This window comes from Jaculus jaculus, chromosome 13 (genome assembly GCF_020740685.1).
Source record: "Jaculus jaculus isolate mJacJac1 chromosome 13, mJacJac1.mat.Y.cur, whole genome shotgun sequence".
Taxonomy (NCBI): Eukaryota; Metazoa; Chordata; class Mammalia; order Rodentia; family Dipodidae; genus Jaculus; species Jaculus jaculus.
The window spans coordinates 64,825,543-64,849,206 of NC_059114.1; the positions used below are offsets into that span (position 1 = coordinate 64,825,543).

The 23,664-nt window shown below is 39.3% G+C and overlaps 1 long non-coding RNA gene across 1 annotated transcript in view; it reads right to left on the reverse strand.

Moving 5' to 3' along the window:
- Positions 1 to 1,339: 1,339 nt before the first annotated feature.
- LOC123454119 overlaps positions 1,340 to 23,664 on the reverse strand; it is a 40,520-nt gene continuing 18,195 nt past the window's right edge. Inside the window, exons 2-3 of the long non-coding RNA XR_006633165.1 lie at positions 2,467 to 2,657; positions 1,340 to 1,514 (exon numbers count right to left, since the gene is read on the reverse strand). This is a non-coding gene — a long non-coding RNA (uncharacterized LOC123454119). The remainder of the gene's footprint in view (positions 1,515 to 2,466; positions 2,658 to 23,664) is intronic.

Consider the following 23,664-nt stretch of genomic DNA (forward strand, 5'->3'; position numbering starts at 1 on the left):
GATACTATGCAAACAGATTGGCACTCCTTCAACATGCAGGGAATGTGCCCTTCCCCTCTTAGCTGAGTACAAATGGAACTGCTAAAGCCCCCCCATGACATATTTTATTAAAATATACAAAATAGCTCCTGATACTATCCCACGCTTAAGAGCCACAGGCATATTTTTCACAAGATTCTCTTAGTGAGAATGAAATCATGCAAAATGTTTTGCAAGGAAAATGAGAAAATGCTAATCTAGTGACAGCCACACAGCCATGGGGACAAGCAGCCAAATTTATGCCTACAGAGGGTAATGGAAAAGGACCCAAATTGGCATATTTTCCAGCAGGTGACAACCTCCATTAAGCTAGTTCTATTCTGCTTTACTTCAATAATCAAATCAGAAGAAAATATTAATTAACCATTGGACCACCTGAAACTTCACATCATCACAGTCCCTACCCAGTGCTTCTCCGTCTTTGGCACAGTATGGTGCATAAATCATGCTGTGTCTCTAGGACAAGGAGACAATGCATGCCACAAATCAACTACTGCTAGTTTTCCCCGGGCTAAAATGCTAATACCTGTCTATCCACAAAAATACTTGGACATTCAGATCAGAAACTGCCATCATAACCAGCTAAAATGGAAATTTTGATCGGTAAGAATAATGCAAGTATGCACACACTAATTTCCATATGCCAAACAATTTAATAAATGTTCATTGAATGTTCACAAGGCTCCACTTGAGTTTATTTTCTTTGTTTTATTTCTAATTTGTCAATAATAATTTTGTGTGTCTATAAAGTACAATATGATGTTTTGATCAATGTATACATTTTGGAATACATAGCTCTATTTTTTTTTTTTTTTTTTGGATGTAGGGTCTCTCTCTACCTCAGGCTGACCTGGAATTCACTATGTAGTCTCAGGGTGGCCTCGAACTCATGGCAATCCTCCTACATCTGCTTCCCAAGTGCTGGGATTAAAGGCATGTGCCATCACGCACAGCTCTATTTTTTATTAAGTAAAACCTTTGTATGGACACATCATATGTTGGTACCATCATTTCCCTCCATGCTTCCCCCATTCCACTGAGGACCCTCCTCAGTAGGTTTGCAGGTATTGACCCGGAGTTCTGGGTTATGAGTTGTGACAGCAGCAGTTGGTCATTGTGGGGAGGGTTATGTCTTTGGATAATCCTTCCCACACTGTGGGTCTTCCTTTTTTGCACCCACTCTTTTGCAAATATCCCTGAGCCTTGGTGGGTGTGTTTTAATTTTACTTCAGTGTTGAATTCTCAGCAGCGTCTATATTTCTGCTTTGGTTCATCTTGAGTTTGCTCAGTGTCTGTTTCCATCACCCTTGCCTAGGTCAGCATCCCCATGTGAGCGTCACCCTTGCTCATATTGCCAGGCTTCTGTGGTTTCACCCAGGCCCCGGCTGCTGGGTGAGGGGTGGTTCATCTCCTGTCAGGGAATCAGTTACCTTGTTCTTGTCTTGTTGGGAGATTATGATCCTGTGTTCTGTTTTCTAAAAAAAAAAAAAAAAAAAAAAAAAAAAAAAAAAAAAAAAAAAAAAACATATTCTGCATTGGAGAGTGAAATCAGCATATGTTAAATGGTATAAGCATTGTTAATTTAGAGAGATTTGGGGTATAGCCTCACATTTTGGATGAAGTCTAGTGGGAGCTTCTCATTGGAGTCCATTACCTTGTCTTCATAGGGTCTAACTTGGTTGCTAGTTCCAATTATAGGTTCATTTCAATTTAGCAGATCTCAAAGCCAATAAGTGTCATTGGTTGGGCTGGATAGGTGGCTTAGTGGTTAAACACTTGCCTATGAAGTTTACCTTCTCTGGCCCATAGAGAAATTATTTATTCTCATTCTCTTCTCTTGTCTCTCTTCTCTCCTCTCTCTCCCTCTCTCTCTCTCTCTCTCTCTCTCTCTCTCTCTCTCTCTCTCTCCTCTCCTTTCTCTCTCAAACTCATTTGAGTCTTTCTGCTGGTACACTTCCCTTTCCCACCAGTTACACCAGGCTGCTGGCGTGAGATGGGACACATTTTATTGTTTTTTTAAAATTGATTTTTATTAGTTATGGACATACTTCATATGAAAACAACACTTGATTACTGTCTTTACTTTTTAATCTTTTTGGAAGAGTACATCCTTTTTGTAAATCTCTTTTCATTTTTTTTTTTTCTCTTCTCTAAGGTCCATGTTCAATGACATGGGCTCCTGGGCTCCACGTGATGGATCACCCTCCTCCCCACTACACCTTACCTTCCTTGGCCCTCAGTCCTTTCCTTTCCCCACATCTTTGAGATATCTGATTAAGCATTCTGGAACCCCATATTTAACCATGACAAGGAGGTGATAGCCTTTTGTCAATATAGAGGCAGGACAACTGAGAAATGTGGTAGATTTTATCTATTAGGGACAAAATAGAAAACACGACAGCCTCACCTGCTCTCCTCCCAGCTTACCTCCTCAGGCAGCAAGGGCTTTCTGGTGACACAAAGCTCAAGATCATGTTTTCTCATTCATTTTTCTGACTCCAACTCTTTGAAGTAGCTCTGGTTGTTCTGAAGGAAGCCTTGCCTTGCTGGGTATCCAAGATCTCCACCTACGGCTTCCCTTGGCCATCCGTGATGGGCACACAAGAGCCAGCGTACTCCTGCAAAAACCAGAGACGCTGACAACCATGAAGGAGATGAACTCATTGCTTTGCCCAGCTCACACATTTCTTAGACATCCCAAGCACACCATCTCCCAAAATAATATCATTAAAACAAACTACTTTATTGTTTTTTATATTAGAAATATTAACCTCAGTGATGAAAAGGGATGTGTGTGAGGCTACCAATCCCCAGTCCAGGGTAATCTTTCCTCATTGGTGCTCCCTAGTGCCATTACCAGTAAATGTGGATTCTGGGGCAATGCTCTGTCCTTGCCCCACTTCAGACTGGAGACCTGCCACACTCTCCCTTCGGGCCTTGGCTCTACGGTTCCACTTCCTGCTGCTGGCTCTTCCTGAGCTTTTCTCAGAGACACCTTAGCAGCCCACTGTGACTGAAATTGCCTAGCACGTTCTTTCCTAGCACACACTGGCTGCAATCTAAAATCGTCTTCTCTGGATATGCTCACTCAGTGATCATCTCCCTTCTAAACCAGAATATACACTCTATGAGGCACAGATCCATCTGTTTTACAGTACACTATAGTGTAGATTAAGAACCCAAGGAGGAACATGTGTACCACTGCCAATCATGAAAGAACAACAGGACAAATGACTTGGTGCCTAGCCCTTGGAACCCTTCATTTAATGGAAGAAGCAAGTAACAAGGCTTGAGTAAATAGGGTGAAGAAAGTCAGAACTGAATAAAAATAACTATAAAAATAAAGCTTACATCTCATGAGAAATGGACAAATTAATTAGGTACAGATGTGTCTTTATATCTCAATTAACTCAAGTCAAAGACATCACAACTTTGAAATGCACTTAAATATTTAGCTGTAAAAATCATAGCTTGGCAACACTGTATGAGGCAGCGTAGAGGGCAGTCTAGCTAGACTACTTGGAACCTGGGTTTGCTGGCACTGCCACGCAGAGAAAGTGCTTTCCTGTCACTCTCCTGGGAAGAGGTCAAGATTCAAAATGCAGCTTCTACAGACTGGGTATTGCATTCACATCGTCTTAAGTCAGTATGAATCTAAAAGCTTCTTAGAGAAAGTAGAATTTCATTAACTGAAATAGGGCTTGACTTTTACAGAGTTCACAGGAGGAACACCTATTCTGAGAAAGGAGGCGATTTTTTTCCAAAACCTTGGTGAAGGCAAGTGGTACATTTTGGAAATATTAGCCAAAAGCATTGGAAGTGAGAACTAAGAACAAGGACAGAACAAGATAAATAAATTTTCAATCTGGTATGAATGAAACACTCCTGTAAACAGAGGTGAGGGGAAGTTGAGGCAAGAGGATCATGAATTCTAGGCATGCTTGGACTATGTCACCCTACCTCAAACTGACAAGAAAGATAAAGACACTTCCAGTCTTTGACTGGGTCCTCTTCAACATGTCATTTGGATTTTGTCTGCCTCAACAGGCATCAAGATATTACTTTAATCCATTTCTTTATAGGACCTTATTCATCTGCCCTTCAAACTCCCTGACTTAGTCCAACTACTAGTCTTTGCTTTTCTTTTTCTTTCTTTCTTTTTTTTGGGGGTGGGGGGGCTTCAAATAGGTTTTTTTTTTTCCTTTTACTAGATATGTACATAATCAGTGTGCAAACAGCACATGTTGGTACCATCTTTAGTCTCCTCCCTGTCCTCCCCCCTCCAAAGGGACCCTCTTCATTGGAGATTTGGGGATTGTGGATCATACATTGTGGAGGTAGCCATCAGTTATGGGGAAGAAGCAATGTCTCTGTGCATAATGTTCCAACTTGTGACTCAAATCTTTCCATACCCTCTTCCACGAATTTCCCTGAGCCATGTTGGGTTTGTTTCAGGTCTACTTCGGTAATGAGGTCTTGGGAGCCTCTGTGTCTCTGGATCGTTAGATTGGTAGGAGTTGAATGCTCTTTGGGTCTCTCTCCTTCACCCTTGTGCTGATACCAGCTTTACCAAGAGAACAGCACTCTTGCTCACTTACTCTAAGGTTTCAGCTGGGGCCCTGGTAAGGTACAATGGGCTGATTCTCTCCTCAGGTTTCCCATCCATTTGAAAAAGAGAAGCAGATTCTCCAACAGAGTAAAGTCAGCACCGGATGAATGGAATAACTGTTATTATTTTAGAGAGAATTTAATAGGTCTAAGTAGGCCCTTTTGTAGCCCAAGATTGTTGGGGGCTTGTTACTGGAGAGTGAACTCGTTTTTTGGATATGATTCCGACTTATTTCCCAGTTCCAGCATGGGTTCTGTTCCACTGAGTGGATCTCTTAGTCAATAAAAGAGCAATTGGCTACCCACCATGGCTGTGGCCACTACTGCTCATATGTGAGCGCCACCTCATGTTGTTTGCTGCTGAGTAGCTTAGACCATGAGTTGCTTGGACAGATATTGGCCATTTTCTCCTAGTCGCTTGTGTAGCACCTTCTGGCATCAGACAAGTTAACTGTCTGGGGACTGACTCTCTTTCATATTCCAGCCAGATCCCCCCTTGTTCTGTACCAACAGCATATGGTGTCTTCAGCAGTAGGCTCTTACTATTAACCTATGATAGGTGATCAAGGGCTCTGACAGAAATCTGTCTTCTTTTGGGAAATGTAGGTCTCTCTGATCAACAGCTCATTGTGGATGTTAACCACATCTTGGTACTAGGATTTACAGGCTAGGGCCAAGGGAAAAAAAGAAAGAAAGAGGTAGGTAATATAAAAGAGAGAAGATAGAGAGAGAGAGAGAAAAAAAAGCAGAAGAATATTAAAGTTAGTCTTCATCATACCCTCTTCAGGGCCCTTTGATTCAGATGTTCCGTCTAAGGATCTGATGGCATTTCAAACTTTTAGTCTGTCTTTCAAGATATAAGATTTTATGGTATGAGTTCCCTTTGGGTCCAGTTTTGTGACCCCCCACACACACACCCATACCCACCCCTTCCACCCCACACTCCCTATTGTCCAATCCTTGAGATGCCTATTAGGTATGTCAGCATCTCAGGTAGATTCAGATTAGGAGCCACAAATGAGTGAGACCATGAGAAGATGATCTTTCTGTGATTGGGTGAGTTCACTAAGAATGATCTGCTCCAAGTTCAACCATTTTTCTTCAAATTTCATTGTGTCATTTTTCCTTACTGCTGTGTAGAATTCTATCATGTAGATATACCACATCTTAGTTATCCATTCATCTAATGATGGATATGTGGATTGATTCCAGTTCTTAGCTATTATAAATTGAGCAGCTATAAACATGTTTGAGCAAATATCTCTGAACTGAGGCATGGAGCTTTTAGGGTAATGGCAAACACACACTTAATAAAATGTTCAACATTCCTAACCATCAGGGAAATGCAAATTAAGACAATTATGAGATTCCACTTTGCCCCAGTAAGGATAACAAACATTAAAAAATCAAATGAAAACAAATGCTGGTGAGGATGTGGAGAAATAGTAACCCTCCAACAGTGAATGAGGAGGAGCATATGGAAAGCCATATGGAGACTTCAAAAAAGGTAGACTATAGAGTTATCAACAAATCCAGCTATTTCCTTACTGGGATCCTACCCTAAAAGCTCCATGCCTCAGTTCAGAGAGATCTGTCTTCACTATTCTATGTGGCTGGCAAGAACAAAATCCCTAAGCAGGCTTGTGCCCTGTCTAAATTCTCAGAGCTTCTTGGCATCCCTTTCTATATCCTTTGTAGTCCTTACAGAACATGTTTCTCACATTGAAGTTACTCATTGAACAGCCCAGAAGTCCTTCTGCTCGTGCTTGGCTTAGCATGATCTATTGGGTAAGCTTGCTGTATGCTGAGCTCCCTTCTTCATACACATTCATTCACTGAGTTACAGGCCTCCTCTACCAGACTATTTGTTCTTTGAACAATAGCAATTATGTCTAATAAGCTAGTATTTTTTTCATCAAAATATAAATGTCATTCATGCAGTTTTCTGGTGTTATCACAGTTTGTGGTATATTGAGGATATACTGATTTAATGGTTAAATAAATGAAAAATCATCTCCTATATCAGGACAGAATGTGATGAGAGGAGTTGAAACTCTAAATTGAAAAGTTTATATTTGTTAGCATTTTGGAGATTATTAAGAACTTGATGTAACCAGACCAATATTTCAACAATAATCCTGGCAGTGGATCTCTAGTGATGTCTGGTATAGAAGACAAACTTCAGAAGAAAGGAACATGGCAGGAAAATCCAACAAGAAGGTGATGCCATGTCACTGAGAATGATATGGAATGTGTGAAAGCAATCACAAAAGGAAATACCAAAAAATGGCATTTAAGCTGGAAAATGCTGAGTCTACTTAAATATAAAGTACAAATGACTCACTTTTATTGGGAATATGGGTCTATATGTCAAAAGGCAACAAAACAACACACAAATTTCTATTTTCAATCAGCTGTTATTGCTCCTCCTCTCAATTTTAGCCTTCAAAGCATGTGTGAGGGGAAATATTTCAATCCAATACACATGGTTCTAATTGCTTCCCTGTGTGCTTTGGAGATGATTATTAATGCCAGGGAAAGGATAGAGTGTACTGGGGACTGACTGGCTTTGAAATGTTAAGAATCATGGCCTATGCTTTCAAAAAGTGTTCTAGTCGTGGCAAGAAGCAGATAGATATAGCTTAGAATAGCAAACAAAGGAAGAATGATCTAACATTAAAAGATTTTTATAGTATTTTATTTTTCTTTTCACCTGGGCAACTTGAGTTTCTAGTTCTTAATTTATTTCACTTTTCTTATACTTATTATACTTTTCTTAGCATCTATTCAGTGCTAGGTAGCGTGCAGGATTCAGAGGTAAAAGATCAATGATAGACTTGCAAAGATTCATATAACATTGGTTTAGCCACAAGCCATACATACATGTGACAAACATTTATCACAATAACCATACCCTTTGATATTGACACACATGTGGCATCTAGCCAATCAAAGGTGAACAAGGAATCAAACCTAAGCAGGCTGACTTTCTAACATGCTTTTACTTACTGTGATAATTGTACTAATTGTACTCTGACGATATCATTCCTGTCCCAAGAACAGTACAGTACCAAAAGTATATGAAAGGGAATACTTTAAATCAGTTCCCATTAGCAGTTGTGGTAGTAATAAAGGGATCAAATCATTTCTTAAAGTTCTGATTTCAATTTTTTTTAAAATTTTTTATTTATTTGAGAGCGACAGACACAGAGAGAAAGACAGATAGAGGGAGAAAGAGAGAATGGGTGCACCAGGGCTTCCAGCCTCTGCAAACGAACTCCAGATGCGTGTGCCCCCTTGTGCATCCGGCTAACGTGGGACCTGGGGAACCGAGCCTCGAACCGGGGTCCTTAGGCTTCACAAGCAAGCGCTTAACCGCTAAGCCATCTCTCCAGCCCCTGATTTCAAATTTTAATCAATTCATTATGACTTTTAAACCACAACTGTTTGGTTCCACATAAGTAATCAAGGGATTCACAGGTTTCTTTAAATCCTTACCTCCCAATCATCTTCTGTAATAGCCAATCACAGTGTCAAGAGGCATGTCATAATTAGTGAAGAGTCAGTTCTGAATCTGGCTCACAATTCAAAGAGAACATTGAAAAATGAGAGGAGGAAACATTCCAAGGAGTCAGAGAAGAGCAGATCTTGTATAAGGAAAGAGATAAGAAAAGAGATAGTGCCAAAAACAAAACTTGAATATTCCTAACCGAGTATGCATTAGGTGACATATATCATGGTCTACAGTTGGCTTGCTTTGCAATATTTTTAAAGAAGCAGTAGGTATTTGAGATCCTGGATTATATACTTGTCACGTTGCCTTTAGTCTTAAAAGGTAAGGGAAACATGATAAAGCAGGAGTCTGAACAAGCAATTCGATAAAGGGTCTCCCTCTGGCTTTATTGTCATTGAGTTTGCAAGTTAATGTATGACAAGGCCTTCATATACTTATCCTCTCTCTTTCATCAGTTTGAAAGACATACATTTGTATTATAGCATGTTGTGAGAACAAAACTCTAACAATATACAATGTTCTTGCCTGATAATAATCAGTGAGGCAATTTAGGTGATTTAAAGCTGTATGATTTCTTTTCATAAAAATTGCATATTCTGAAAAATAATCTTATGATATAGCACGGTTACATTAAAAACTGACATTGATATATGTTTAAACAAATCATCCCGGATTCCAGAAAGAAGTGAAACTCATAAATGTTAAAAGAACAAAATGCCATTTTTTTTTAATCAAGAAGGAATATATTGAGGCTTCAGTATAAACAGGGAACCATCTGCATTTCAGGAAGATTATAAAAATTTATCTATTTCTTTTTACACTTAAGTATGTAAGACAATTATTATGCATAGAACACATAATTCAATCTACTTGAAACATTTCAACTCTAATATATTTATGTTTAAATCATATATACAAATATGTTTGATAAATATCACTAACTTATTCATCCTTCAAATTCTTAGAATTTTAAGTAGCAACTATACATACAGATACCACTGCATCATGAATATGGTGTATCCTTAATTCTTGACATTAATTATTTGCATGCACTTTACACCAATAAAAAAGTTCAGTTCTGGGCTGGACAGATATCTAAGCAGTTAAGACACTTGTCTGCAAAGCCTAAGGATTCATGTTCAACTCCAGTTCCCATGTAAACCAGATGCATACAGTGAGACAAGTGTGCAAGATTACACATGCACACAAGGTGGTGCACACATCTGACATTCAATTACAGTGGCTGGAGGCCCTGACATGCAAATTTTCTCTCTCACTTTTGTTCTCTCACATTAAAAAAATATGCCATTCTGTTGGGCTTGCCTCAAAAAGATTATTTCATTCTCATTCTTTATATTTAAGAAAATTAAGTTGAATAAAATTAGCTATCCCTCCTTGAGTTCATATATTATTCTTCAGAATTGAACATTTTAAATACACAAATGAATTACAGAGTGGGAAAAATGAAAATGTTCATCATCACCAGCTCCCAGGGAATGCAAATCAAAACCACATGGAGATATCTCACACCTGGTAGAATGGCTGTTATCAAGAAAGGAAAAAAATGGTTCTGAGAATAAAAGGGAAATCAACTGGTGATGAGAATATAAATCAGTATAGCTATATTAAGAAGAGTGTACAGTTTTCCTAAAAACCTAAAATCATATCTACCATGGTGTTCATCTATCTCTCTTTTGGTATGCAGCCAAAGGAATCCTGTATGCCCATATTTATTGCAACACCTTTCCCAAAAGCCAAAAGAGAAATCAACCAAGGTGCCTGTTGATGGATGAAAGGAAAAGGTGGTATATTTAAAGAATGGAAGATTATTCTACATAAATAATGATATCCTGTCACTTGTGAAAAAAAAATAGATAGAACTGAAATACATTACATTAACTGAAATAAGCCACACACAGAAAGGCAAATACCTTCAATTCTCTCTCATATATGGAAGCTAAAATGATGACCCTATAGTAGAAGAGAGTCCACAGAAATTGTTAGAGCCCCAAAATATTAGGAGGTACAGAGATAGAGGAATGCTGGATAACATGTGCAAAAATTTCATTAGAACTTCTTGGTTCCTGGAAACACGGTTGACATTGATATGCTCAGTGACTGGCTTAAATCACCAGTCATGAATACTGGCATGACAAAGATTGATAGAAAGAGACATTTGTCATCTTTTGTAACTTCCTCCCCCAACAGGGTAGAAAACCAAAAACAACTGTTTATGGAAGCTAAATACATTAGTGTAACCATCAAAGTCTTTAAAAGTTCAGGTTTATTGAATCCCTGCTTAAGCTGCTTATTTGGCTTGTGCAGGGCCTGGGCTAAACTTAGATAATAAAATTTAGCATGATGCTATGATAGTTGCATCCATTTCACCTGTTAGACTATCTTACTAGAGCAAATCAACCCAAGCCCGGGCATCCTGTACCCAGTTTGGATTTGACTTTTTTTTTTTTCATTTATGCTTCTTGAAGTAGCATTAGACACAGTTGATTCTCACTGGGAGTGAACAAAACCAGACCTGCATTCTCAACTTAGTTAGCTGTTACCTTCTTCCTAACTTATTCTAAGGAGGTCTAGATCATCTTAGCAGCCCATAGAAAATCTGGCCCATCTATGGATGACATCATGCTAATTGGCTCAAGTAAGCAAAATGTGGCAACTATCACTGGAAGATACATGGTTGACCTAATATGGTACATAAAGTGAAGAAAATGTAGTTTTACAACCATTTTGTTTCTGAGTCCAGTGGTCTGAAGCACCTCGTAAGCTCTTCCAAAAGTGAAAGGCCAGTTCTTACACCATGCACTGACTATGCTACAAAGGTTCTGTTCTCATTTGATTTCAAAGATGGCTTAGGGAGGCTGGTCCATTTCAGCGCAACAGAGAAAAGAAAGTACGCATGGAAGGTCTAGGCTTCATGAAGCTCTCTGCCTTTTAGACCACATGTTCTAGCAGATATACCATGCTTCATAAGACAAAGATGCTGTCAGAGAATCTAGTAAGCTGCAGGGAATACATACTACGAACATCAAAATTTTTTGAAACAAAGTCATATCTTTCTTTTATTAATACATCTTTCAAGATAGATCTTATCACTGGAGTCCAGAGGTGGATTAAGTGACCATTAGTTCTCTATAACTGCACTCATGAGCTCTCAGTAGTTGTGGTTACCTGCAAAAGACCTTTAACAAGATAGGGCAAGTCCACATTCTGTCTGGATGAGGAAGGAGCTCATGAAGCCACACACATTCCCCAGGAGCTATTGGATATTAATAGTTTGTTCAGTGGTGAAATCACTGATAAGTGGTGAGAAGAAAGGGTCCAGTGGGAATAGAAGATAAGCGACCAATAGGAGCTATATATGACAAAAGTACAATATATGCATGTACAAAACTGTCAAAACAATGAATAATTTTAAAATCTATAACCTTTTACTTGCAAAGAAAGAGACACGCTCTGCTATTACTCTCACTGTAAATAATATCTCCCAGACTCTTTTGCCAGCAGACTGTCATTAGATTATCTCAATAGGAAGATGTATATGGAAGTTGTTAACACCGAGGCTCAAATGTTTACATTTCATTCAGAATAGGAAAGGATTTTAATGCAATTTTAATACAAAGTTTGAGTTCATAACATACATTGTATTGTCACTGGCCCCAAAATACACTCTGAAAGATAACTTATAATATTTAACAATGAGAAGATGGCAAGTCAAAATTAATTGTACTAAATATTTTAAATCATGGTATATATTCTATTGTGTCAGACATATGTGTTCAAGATATAAACTAGAATTAGAGAGAGAGAGAAAAGTGGGGGCTTTATATGTAAACTCAAAAGCCTTACTTTGCTTTTTTAAGTCATTACTAATATTTCTTTGAATGTCAAAATTACCAAAATCATTGAAGGATTCCTCCAAAGACTGATCACATACCTTCACATGACTTATCACCTTGGCATCAAGGACATTTGAGTGAATCTGCAGCATGGCTTATAGGACAGCTGTCCTGAGGTTTGAATAAACTTAGGTGTTTGCCTTATGGCGTGCAGGTGTTGTGTGACTTATTTGATTTGATCTTAAAGGCACTGTTGTGAAAAACAAAGGTTAGGAAAAGATGTAGGGACTGACAGGGAAGATAATTATACCAGGTGAAAGGCCACAGAACTCTATTTTAGCACCTGCAAAAGCATGCTGATATTTACACAACAACCCCCAAGGATTTACAGGAGATGTCATTGTTGAAGACATCCTACCTCTCCTTTATTTTATTTTTTATTTTTTTTACTTCCAGCCATCTGTGTGTAATATGTGCAAAGAGCGGATGATCTGACAAAGTATGAAACACGACAAACTGCAAGGCTGTGAGCCGCGTAGTACAAAATACAAAACAAAGATCAAAGCCACAAGGCACACTTGGATGATTGTTTGGTTTTCTAAAAGAACAGCCCAAAGCAAGGAAAAAAAAATCCCCAGCTTCTAAACAACCAGACTATGAGCAAAACATAAACACAAGCATGTTTATCTTATACCTACCACAGAATCTCCTCCTGTCCCTTTCCTGATTAAGCCTTGAGCCAGCTGGACACATGCTGAAGTGGGCAGCCTGCTTTAATTTGCTCAGAAAGAGAGATTATTTTGAAGTTCTGGTGGTACTTCTTATGAAGTCAAATCCAAGAAAACAAACTCACATGTGTAGATGTGTAAATCTATGAAAACTCGATACACAGGATGATGGAGATAAATTCCATGAAGCAACAACAACAAAAAAATTCCAAGCAATTTAGATTCTAGTATTGATAAAGGATTTTGTGTCTTTGAAGAGAAAAACCTCGCTCTCTGTAAATAACATCTTCTTCATCTTGCTGAGCTCTGGCTTCCATGGGCAAAAAAATGAGAAACACAGGAGATATATTTATTTTCTGAATATGGTGGTTTGTGTCCTCACTTAGCAGGGCGTTAAAAAACCTCACTATCCAGTTTTTCTGCCAAATTCTCTAATGGTAAAAGAAACTCATGTGCTTACCCTATGTTATTTTATCAATTTTATGAATATCACTAGATCAAAGCTCTTTTCTATTAGGTCTAGAGGAATTTTTAAAGGTTACATTGGTAGACGAGAACTGATCTCAAACTAAATAATGCAGAGTCTGCATCACACTAACTGTAGAGATCAGTACAGTTTCATATTGACTATTACCAAAAAAAAAAAAAAAAAAAGATTTGAAACTGGCCTGTTTTTGTTGCCTGTTCATCTCTTCTGAACTTCCAGGTTCTTGTCCTGGAAAGCTACCCCTTGTCTCAGTCCAGCTGAGACCCCTCTTCCCACATGGGCTCTCTTCCCCTGCTGCCCTCCACATGGCAGGAGCTTTCTGCACTTTCTTCTCTTTCCTCTCTAAATGCCTCTTCGTATACCAGGCCCATGTTCACTTGCCACTTGGGTTCTCAGGCCACATGGTGTACCCACTTTCCCTTCTTTGGTTTGTGGTGCCCCAGCCAGCAGGGAGTTGAAGAAGGACTCGAAGAGAAGCTAACCTGAATGAGAGAAGGCAAACAGACACAAGAAGGAGACCATGCTAGGTGTTTGTCAAGGCCTCAGAATCTTTATTTTTTTACGCAGTGGTTATATAGGGGAAGAAAAGTGTGGGAATAAGCTGGCTGGTGTGATTTAGGGCTTTGGAATTGTCAGGAAACCTAGAGGGGATGTAATGAGGTGTTCATCTAATCTTGCCTCAATGGATTAACATCCTGACTGCACCAGGCTTCACATCCTGACCATAAACTGGCCTTTTGCAAAAGATAAGATTCAGTAAGCAGTCTGCTGACCAACATTCCAGAAGTTCTAATAGAAAGCTGGATGGACCAGCTTTCTGAGTAACAAGTCAGCTTATGAGCAGGCCCAGGCAAAATGGAGAGGCTTTTGCTCTATGGCTCCCAACATGTGGACCCTCTTTCTCCCTCATATATTCCTGAATAAAATTGTAATAGTTCATACATGTAATAAAAACATGAAATGGATAAGATAATGTGTTACTTAAGACTAGAAATTGAAACATATTTTAATATAGCTTTTAAACTCCATAATCATTGGTTTTGTAATGTGGGCTGGCTGCAACCAGCATACTTCTGAATGGAACACCATCTTTAAATCTAAATATGCTTTTTAAAAGATTTATTTATTTATTAGAGACAGAGAGAGAGAGAGAGAGAGAGAGAGAGAGAGAGAGAGAGAGAGAGAGAGAGAGAGACACAATGGACAAGCCAGGGCCTTTAGCCACTGCAAACAAACTCCAGACATATGCGCCACCATGTGCATCTGGCTTACATGGGACCTGGAGAATAGAACCAGGGTCCTTAGGCTTCGCAGGGATGCACCTTAACTGCTAAGCCATCTCTCTGGCCCCTACATACACTTTCTAAAACTGTGTGTGTGTGTGTGTGTGTGTGTGTGTGTGTGTGTGTGTGTTCATGTGTGTGAGGTCAGGAAGGCAACTGCCACAGTGAAGGTGTAGAGGTCAGAACAGAACTTCATTTGCCAGCCCTCACTTTTTTCCTTGTTTGAGGCAGTGCTTATTTCTGTTCCCTGTTGGTTGCATCAGGCTCACTGGCCCATGAGTTTCTGGGATTCTCCTTTATCTGCCATGTTGCCATAGGAAGGCTGAGATTACAGAGACTCACTATACTTATGGCTTTAGGTGGGTTCAGAGTATCCAATCTCAGGTCTTTAAGTTATACAGCCAGTGCTTTTACCCACTGTGCCATCTCTCCAGCCACCAAATGCACTGTAACAAGTATCTTTCAGCTTCTCTTCTTTATCTCTCTAACCACCATCTAAGGACCTATGTGTTACCACTGAGCTTGTACCCAGGCTGTGTTTGAACTTCTGACCCTCCTGGCTCTATCTCCAAGGTTTAGGATAAATCATGACTGGTTTTATATGGTGCTGAGGATTGAACTCAGGGCTTCATGCATAGTAGGCAGGCAGTCTACCAACTGTCCTATGTTGTCATACCAACCACCCAAATCTTTTAAATTCACTAATATTTTCCTAACATTAGTGGGGCCTAAGCCAAAAGTACAAATGGAAATCAATATATCACTTTATCTAAATATTTGAATGATTATCAATCTAATAAGCTTATAAAATGTATACTGTCTTCTTACCTTGAAATACATGCTGTTCCTAATGATCAAACAGGTTAAAGTTTGAATTTAAAATTTGTTCTGTCCTTGAAGTTCTGCAACAAAGCTGATCGCCTACAACAGCCTATACCTAATTTTTATCCTATGGCCTACTATCTTTCTACCACCAACTCCATCATAATGTGCCCTGTGTGGACAAGTTAACAAGTATGCCCAAGTACTGCCCCTTCAGGATCACAGCTTGTAGCTATCCATTGGCTGCTCTCCACATATAGGAATATATAGCATGACTGCATAGATAACCCTTGGGAGGAAAGATAAATAAATAAACAAACAAATAAATAAATAAAGCCTGTATAGACCCTAAAATTGTGTTCAGGCCCATCTAAGAAAAGGATTTAGGGGTCCCTAGGAGCTAAGAACCAGGTGAGTAGAGTCCTTTGTCCAGGAGGGAGCACAGCTGAACACAGCCCAAAAGGTGGTCCATAACTTATGATTAGGAGCACAGTAGCTTTTGTTATAGGTAGTGTGGTGGTTTGATTCAGGTGTCCCCATAAACTTAGGTGTTCTGAATGCTAGGTTCCCAGCTGATGGAGATTTGGGAATTAATGCCTCCTGGAGGAAGTGTATTGTTGGGGGCTGGCTTATGGGTATTAAAGCCAGTTTCCTCTTGCCAGTGTTTGGCACACCCTCCTGTTGCTGTGGTCCACCTTCTGTTGGCCAGGGCGTGATGTCCATCCTCTGCTCATGCCATCGTTTTCCCCTGCCATCGTGAAGCTTCCCCTCGAGCCTGTAAGCCAAAATAAACCTCTTTTTCCCAGAAGCTACTCTTGGTTGGGTGATTTCTACCAGCAATGTGAACCGGACTGCAACAGGTAGTTAGCTAAAGAATCAGGCCCAAAGGCACTCAGATTCAGCCTTGTTCAAAATGTCTGTAAAACAGCAACGACTTCCTGGTTCTTTGTGAAATGTTCACAAACTCTTCACCCATGAGTGGGCTCTTCCTGAGTCATTGTTCTTCCTGAACCCAAAAACAAATCCAGTTCCTTCATATACATTTGGATTGGCAATGAGACTCATCCTAATTAGATGCTTAATTTATGTAAATGCACCTGAGCCAAACCTCCAAGACAGATGTTTTCTAATTTGCTCTCCCTTCCCAGCTTGGCTGAGAGGAGAGGAATTCTTCTTGGTTTGGAAGGTTTCCTGGATTTTTCCTCCTACTTCAACTTTCCTTTAATAAATCCTCCATAACTGACTCTTCTGTGTATCTGCGTTTTTCAATTCTTCTTAAACATGGACAAGAACTCAAGGCTTGGGAGTCACCAGCCTGGGGAATTTTAAGATCAGAAGCCTGTCTCTCTCCTGCATCACTATGGAAATCCAATCCTGACATATAACACATTCACAAGATCCTGGGCAACAGACTCCTTTACCTTACTCTCTTGGTGAGAATAGATGTCTCTGCCTATTACACCATGTTTAATTCACTTTACAGGTAAATGTCACATCCAAAATTACATCTGCTGTCAGATCACTTACTTTCTCCTAAATCTCTAACAGGATGAAAGCATCATAACAAATACTTGAAACTTTAGGTACATCTTAGACTCTTCCATTAGCATCAATTTTCAATCCCTTTGATGATTTGGCTAAAATCCCTCTCTAGCATGAAATAGTTGTAAGTAAAGTCTCTTTTTATTTTTCTGGAGTATAACAATAATCTCTTAGGTGGCTTTAATGTATATGTCATGTCCTAACTCAATTTATTCCTTGTATCTCATATATATATATATATATATATATATATATATATATATATATATATATATATAGGCTATACTCTTTTATCCCCTTTCCCTGCTCCCATTATCCTGGGGGCCCTCCTCAGTGGGACTGCAGTATTTTCTGTGGGATCCTGAAGGCCTTTTTCAGTCACTATTAGTAGTATAGGCACCATGTCTTGAGGTATCCCTACCCTTTCTGTGGCTCTTACAGTTTTTCCGCCTCCTCTTCCATGATGTTCCCTGAGCCATGGCAGGCCTGTTGGCATTCTGATTTAGGATTGAGTTCGCTGTAGCCTCTGCATTTCTGCTTCGATGGGTTTTGATTGATCACCAGGTCTGTCAACATCACTCCACGGCTAGATTTTCAGGCTAGCATGACAGCATGTCACGGCTTCCTCTGCAATTTCTCCAGCAACCCAGTAGATGGGGTAGAGGTGGCACATTGATGGACCCTGGCTCCCCATTTTCTCTGCCTTCTATAAAATAAAACACACACAAAAAAATTCTCCAACCAAGAGTGAGATCAGATTGGGTCAAAGGGGATATGCAAAGTTATTTGAGAGACATTTTGATGTGCAAGCCCACTCCAGAGAGCAGTGGGGGCTTCTCTTTAAAGTCTATGAGTTTCCTGACCATGGGATTCTGACTTAGTTTCCAGTACCAGATGTAAGTTCTCTCCCACCGAATGGGCCTCATATTCTATCAGAGAACAGTTGCTTACCTGCAGAGGTTGTATGACTCCACTGCACAAGTGTGTCCTTCTTGTCCAGCTTGTTGATTTTATAGTCTACAGGGCTGCCCTGCTTATTCATGTTGTTGGTAACCATTGCCTGTCAGCAGCTCCCATATGCTTTCCAGCATTATGAGGCCTAGCTAGGAGGGAAGTAAGTTCCCTTTTTGTTCCAGCACATTCTTTGTCTTTTTTTTTTTTAAGTGTAATCAAGTCATTGTTGTTTGTAAATAGCTTTTATGCCCATCCACAGCTAAATAAACAAATAAAGCATGTGAGTTTATCACAGATTGCCTTTTGTAGTTTATCCCCAGCATCGTCACCATCCCTTCCTCCCTTGGGGGCTTTTAAGTTTTCTTTGTTGGCGCTATTGTGCCTGTCTGCGTACCTTCAGTTCTGATGTACGTGAACTCTTCGTCATCCTATGAATCCAGCTGAAATATCTTCACCTTCATGCAGAAATCTTTGAGCCCCAAATTTAATTACTGATGCTTTACTTATCTGTATACTCACTGGATTTTATATCTAAATTTACAATGTTTATCAAATTAGCATAACACTTATTTAGCTCAGCTGGATGCTAGAAGTGATTTTTTTCAATTTACATTAATTTTTTCTTAGTTTGGATTTCCTTTAGAAGCACACCCTGAGAAAAAGATTTCTGTGAAAATAGTTCATTTGAAAAATACACTTGAAAAAATCAGAGAACAGAAATGAATAGAGAAGGAAGTGAGCCAAGCAAGCTTATATCAGCCAGGCAGATAATGTTATGGGTCAACTAGTTTTGCACATACACACTCCTAAAGGACAAGGTTACTAAGTTATACTGTCTCCCATCTCCATGGCTGTAGTCGGCTTCCAGAGGGTGCTAGGTTCCATTTACTGCTGGATGGTTTTCCAAGTAGAATGTTCTTCATTTTTGGAGAGGGAAAAAAAAAATTCAGGCATACAGTGCATCTACTTGGGGTTATAGAGAACAATGTGCTGAAAACCCTATCAAATGCTTAGAGGTCTAGTGTGGTTGTTTGGATTAGTTGTGCCCCATAAACTAATAACTTCTGAATGTTTGACCCCCAGAAGATGGCATTGTGGGAATTGGATCCTTACTGGAGGAGATGTGTTGCTGGGCGAGCATATAGGTGTCATAGCCAGCTTCCCCTTGCCAGTGTTTGGTCCATTCTCCTATTTCTGTTGTCTACCTGATACTGGCCAGGAAGTGATGTCCAGCCCCTGTTCATGCCACATTTCCCTCGGCCATCATGGTGCTTCTTCTCAAGTCAGTAAGCCAAAATAAACTCTTATCGCCCATAAACTGCTTTCGATAGGGTACTTTGTGCCAGCAATGAGAAAAACTGCAATGCCCAGATGTATTATCCTATTATTTCTGTGGCCATATACAATAAGCAAAGAATGAGGTTTATGGTACTTTCGCTGTTACCAATTTGTCCATTAATAGCTAGTTGTACTAAAACTGCCTGAAGATCAGGAATATATTATAAAATGGTACTTTATTTAAGCTTCACAGCACTGAGAAGTAGTTTTTGTTATGGTCATTTTACTGAGGAAGAAACTGAAGAAAAGAATTTTTTTTTAAATTTTTATTTATTTATTTGAGAGTGACAGACACAGAGAGAAAGACAGATAGAAGGAGAGAGAATGGGCGCACCAGGGCTTCCAGCCTCTGCAAACGAACTCCAGATGCGTGCGCCCCCTTGTGCATCTGGCTAACGTGGAACCTGGGGAACCGAGCCTCGAACCGGGGTCCTTAGGCTTCACAGGCAAGCGCTTAACCGCTAAGCCATCTCTCCAGCCCAAGAAAAGAAATTTTAATGGCACACAACTTATGGCAGATAACTTATGATTTTGAGTTGAGATCCATAAAAGGCACTTAAATCCAGCTACATGAAAGAAAAGTCAAGGTCTGGGAAAAGGTGCTTGCTTGCCAGCTCTTCAGGCCTAGGTTCAATTCTCAAGCCTCCCATGTAAGTGGACACAAAATGTGGTTCAAGTGCCTGGTTTTGTTTGTATCCATAGACACACACACAGAGAAGCTCACAAATAAAATTTTTAAAGTCAAATTCCTATTAAACTAAACCTTCTAAGGATTTTCTATTCTCAATATAGAAAAGAAATATTGGACCCCAAAATTGAAAATCTAAATAACAGCTTCAGTTATTTGTAAATTATTATCATGGGAATAGATAAAACAGTGTTTGGCTCCAAAAGATCAAAGTTTCAAAAAATATTACAGGGCTTGGTAGATGGCTCAGCTGATAAAGGTACTTACTTGCTTGCGAAGTCTGACCATTGACATTCAATTCCTCTGATGGAGCTGAATGCAATGGGGCACAACAACAACATTGTAGCAAACAGCAATGGAAGGTAGAACCAGGAGAATCCAAAACAGAGGCCCAGATAGTCTATCACTCATTTGCAATCTGGCAGTTCCTTTGCAGTGGCAAGAGACTCTGTCTCAAAGCAGGGGAACTATCTATATCTTGAAGTTGTCCTCTAATCTACACACAGGTATACACACACAAGTTTTTCATTTCATTATAGAATGCTGAACATAAGATAAATATTCTTAAATATGTCATTGTTAGAGGTGTTATAAAGAAATATTAAGGCTGGAGAGATGGATCAATTTGGAAAGCCTGATGACTCAGGGTTCAATTCCCCAGTACACATGCACCTGGAGTGCATTTGCAGGACAGGGAGGCGCCTGCATTCACACATTCACCTCTCTCTCTCTCTCTCTCTCTCTCTCTCTCTCTCTCCAGATTTACATATATATGTCTTTCTTTCTCAAAATTAAACAAACCTCCTGCCACAGTTCCCTGGTCCCAGTACCCTGTGCTGGAGGTTGTATGAGTGTGAGTAGTCTAGATCCATGTGGCCCAGCTCCTCCCAGTTCCTGGTCCTGGTACCATCTACTGGAAGGTGGGCAGGTGCAGCACAGAGTGAGTAGGCCAGATTCCTGTTCCCCAGATCCTCCCAGTTTCCTGGTCCAGGTAGGTCCCACTATGCCTGGCTTAGGGAGGCCTGGTACCTGTGTGGAGGCTGTGGAAGAGGACTTTTTCTCTGGTATCCCGACTGGCCACTGGGTACCAACACTGCTATCTACCTGAGTAAGAGGATGCACAGACCACTGTAGGAGCTGGCCTCTTGCCTCTGGTTCTCCAACTTCCTGGCATCTGGTTTCACAACCCATGATCCCAGTGCGCTTAAGAGTACATACAAATGGAGTGAGTAGGTCAGAGCCTCCAGTTCAGGAGGTACCTTTGATGCACCTACATTCTCCACTATCTGAGCATCCATGGTTATAACCCCATTGTACACCAATATACCAATTTGATTCACATTTAAAACAGAACACCCTCTGAAGATCCTACAAGGACAAAAACTTGCTTCCTCCTCAATAGAATAAAGTATGTCTCCAAGATGGGTAAACCACAGCACAAAAAAGCCAACAAAAGTCAAATAGCTGTGAGCTATTCACCAAGTATATCTAGTTCTAGAATGGAAGCTTCCAAAGAAATCATGGAGAACTCAATAGAAATTCAATTTCAAACTGAAAACATAATGATCAATGAGGCCCTGATCAAAAGAATTCCTGAACTGGGAGCAAACCATCAACAAACCAACAATTGTATCAATAACTTGACCAGAATTGTATCTTAGAGCATTCAGCTTTTGACAGTAGGGTTAACTTGATTGATGAAAACATTAGAACCCTCAAAAGAGATATGAATAAATTGAAGGTGGCTCAAGAAGTGGAATATCTCAACAACTGATTGATTAAGCTTAATAAAGACATGATCAATTGTAAGAATGAACTCCAGAAAGTATCAAGAAAATCAGAAGTCAAACTGAAATTGTACCTCACAAAAGAGATGGACATAATAAAAAAAAACACAACAGAAAACAAAAATGAAATAGACCTTTTAGAAACCTCTCTTGAACCCCTCACTAACTTAGTTACTCATGTGGAAGGCAGACCTCTGATCTGTAAGACAAGAAAGAAGAAATTTATCAAGAGGGCAAAAGCTTTGCTAAGTTCAAAAAATCAAGTGAACAAAATATGAGGGAACTGTGGGATACCCTAAAATGACCAAACATCCAGATCATGGGTATACCCAAAGGAGAAAAAATCCAGGACAGAGGCATAGAGAACATATTCAGTAAAATTATTGAGGAAAAATTTCCCAACATATTAAAAGAGAAGCCCATTCACATACAAGAAGCCCACAGAACACCAAAGAGACAGGTACTCTTCAAGGCACATCATAGCTAAAACTCTTAAAATGAAAACAAAGGGAGAGTGTTAAAGGAAGCAAATAGAACAAACTCACAACATGCAAATGAAATCTCATCAGAATTATGTCTAATTTCTTAGTGGAAACCCTGAAATCCAGAAGGTCCTGGAATGGGACACTACAAAGTCTAAAAAACTGTGGCTTCCAACCCAAGCTACTCCACCAAGAAAAAGTATCCCTCATAATAGATGGTGAAAGGAAAACTTTCCATGAGGAGAACCAGCTCCATGATTATATTAACACAAAGCCAAACCTACAGAGGACACTTCATGGACTACTCCACACAGAAGAGCCAAACAACAAATCTCAAGATGCGACAAGAAGGTCACAATAATCAAAAATAGACCAGGCTCAAAAAAGTACAAAGCACAGGAAACAATAAAACCCCATAAAATACCTCAATATGGAAGAGATTATTTCAAACCTCACAGTAATAACCTTAAATCTTAATGGTTTTAACTCACCTATCAAAAGACACAAGTCAACAGGGTGGATCAAAAAAAATGGGTTTCTCTATCTGCTGTCTTCAAGAAACCCACCTCACCACTAAAGATAGATACCTCCTGAGGATGAACAGATAGAAAATGACATTCCAAGCAAATGGAAATAAAAAACAAGTGAGTATTGCTATATTAATATCTTATAAAACAGACTTCAAACCAAAAGTAATCAAAAAGGACAAAGAAGGCCACTTCTTATTCATCAAGTGAGCGATCCAACATGAGCACATCACAATCATAAATGTGCACCAAACAGAGGTACACCAATGTTTATAAAACAAAACCTACATAACAACAAAACAGAAATAAACATCAACACCATCAAAGTTGAAGACATCAATACTCCACTATCATCAATAGACAGATCATCCAAGCAGAAAATCAATAAGGAAAAATGGAGCTAAACAACACCATACATCAACTAGACCTACTGGACATCTACAGAACTTTCCACCCCTATTCTACAGAGTACACGTTCTTTTCAGCAGCCCATGAAACATTGTTCACAATAGACCCTATATTACCTGACAAAATGTTCCTCCATAAATCAAGAAGATTGAAGTAACTTCCAGCATTATATCAGATCACAATGCTTTAAAGCTAGAAATTTAAAACAAGAGACACAGCAAGAACTCCACTACACTAGCTATTGGAGACTTTTAAACAATGAATGGGTTGTGGAAGAAATCAAAAAAGAAATTGTATAATTCCTAGAATTGAATGATAATGAAAACACAAACTACCAAAACTTATCAGACACAATGAAGGCAGTCTTAAGGGGAAAATTTACAGTGATTAATGCCTTCATTACAAAGGCAGAGAAATCCTAACTTAATAACATAACATTCCTCCTAAAATCACTGGGAAAAAAAAAAAAAAAAAAAAAAAAAACAAGGAAAATCCAACCCAAAGAGCTCCAGGTCAAAAGAAACCATCAAGATCAGAGCAAAAACTAATTAATTGGAAACTAAGAAAATAATTTTTTTGTTGTTATATTTTGAGGTATAGTCT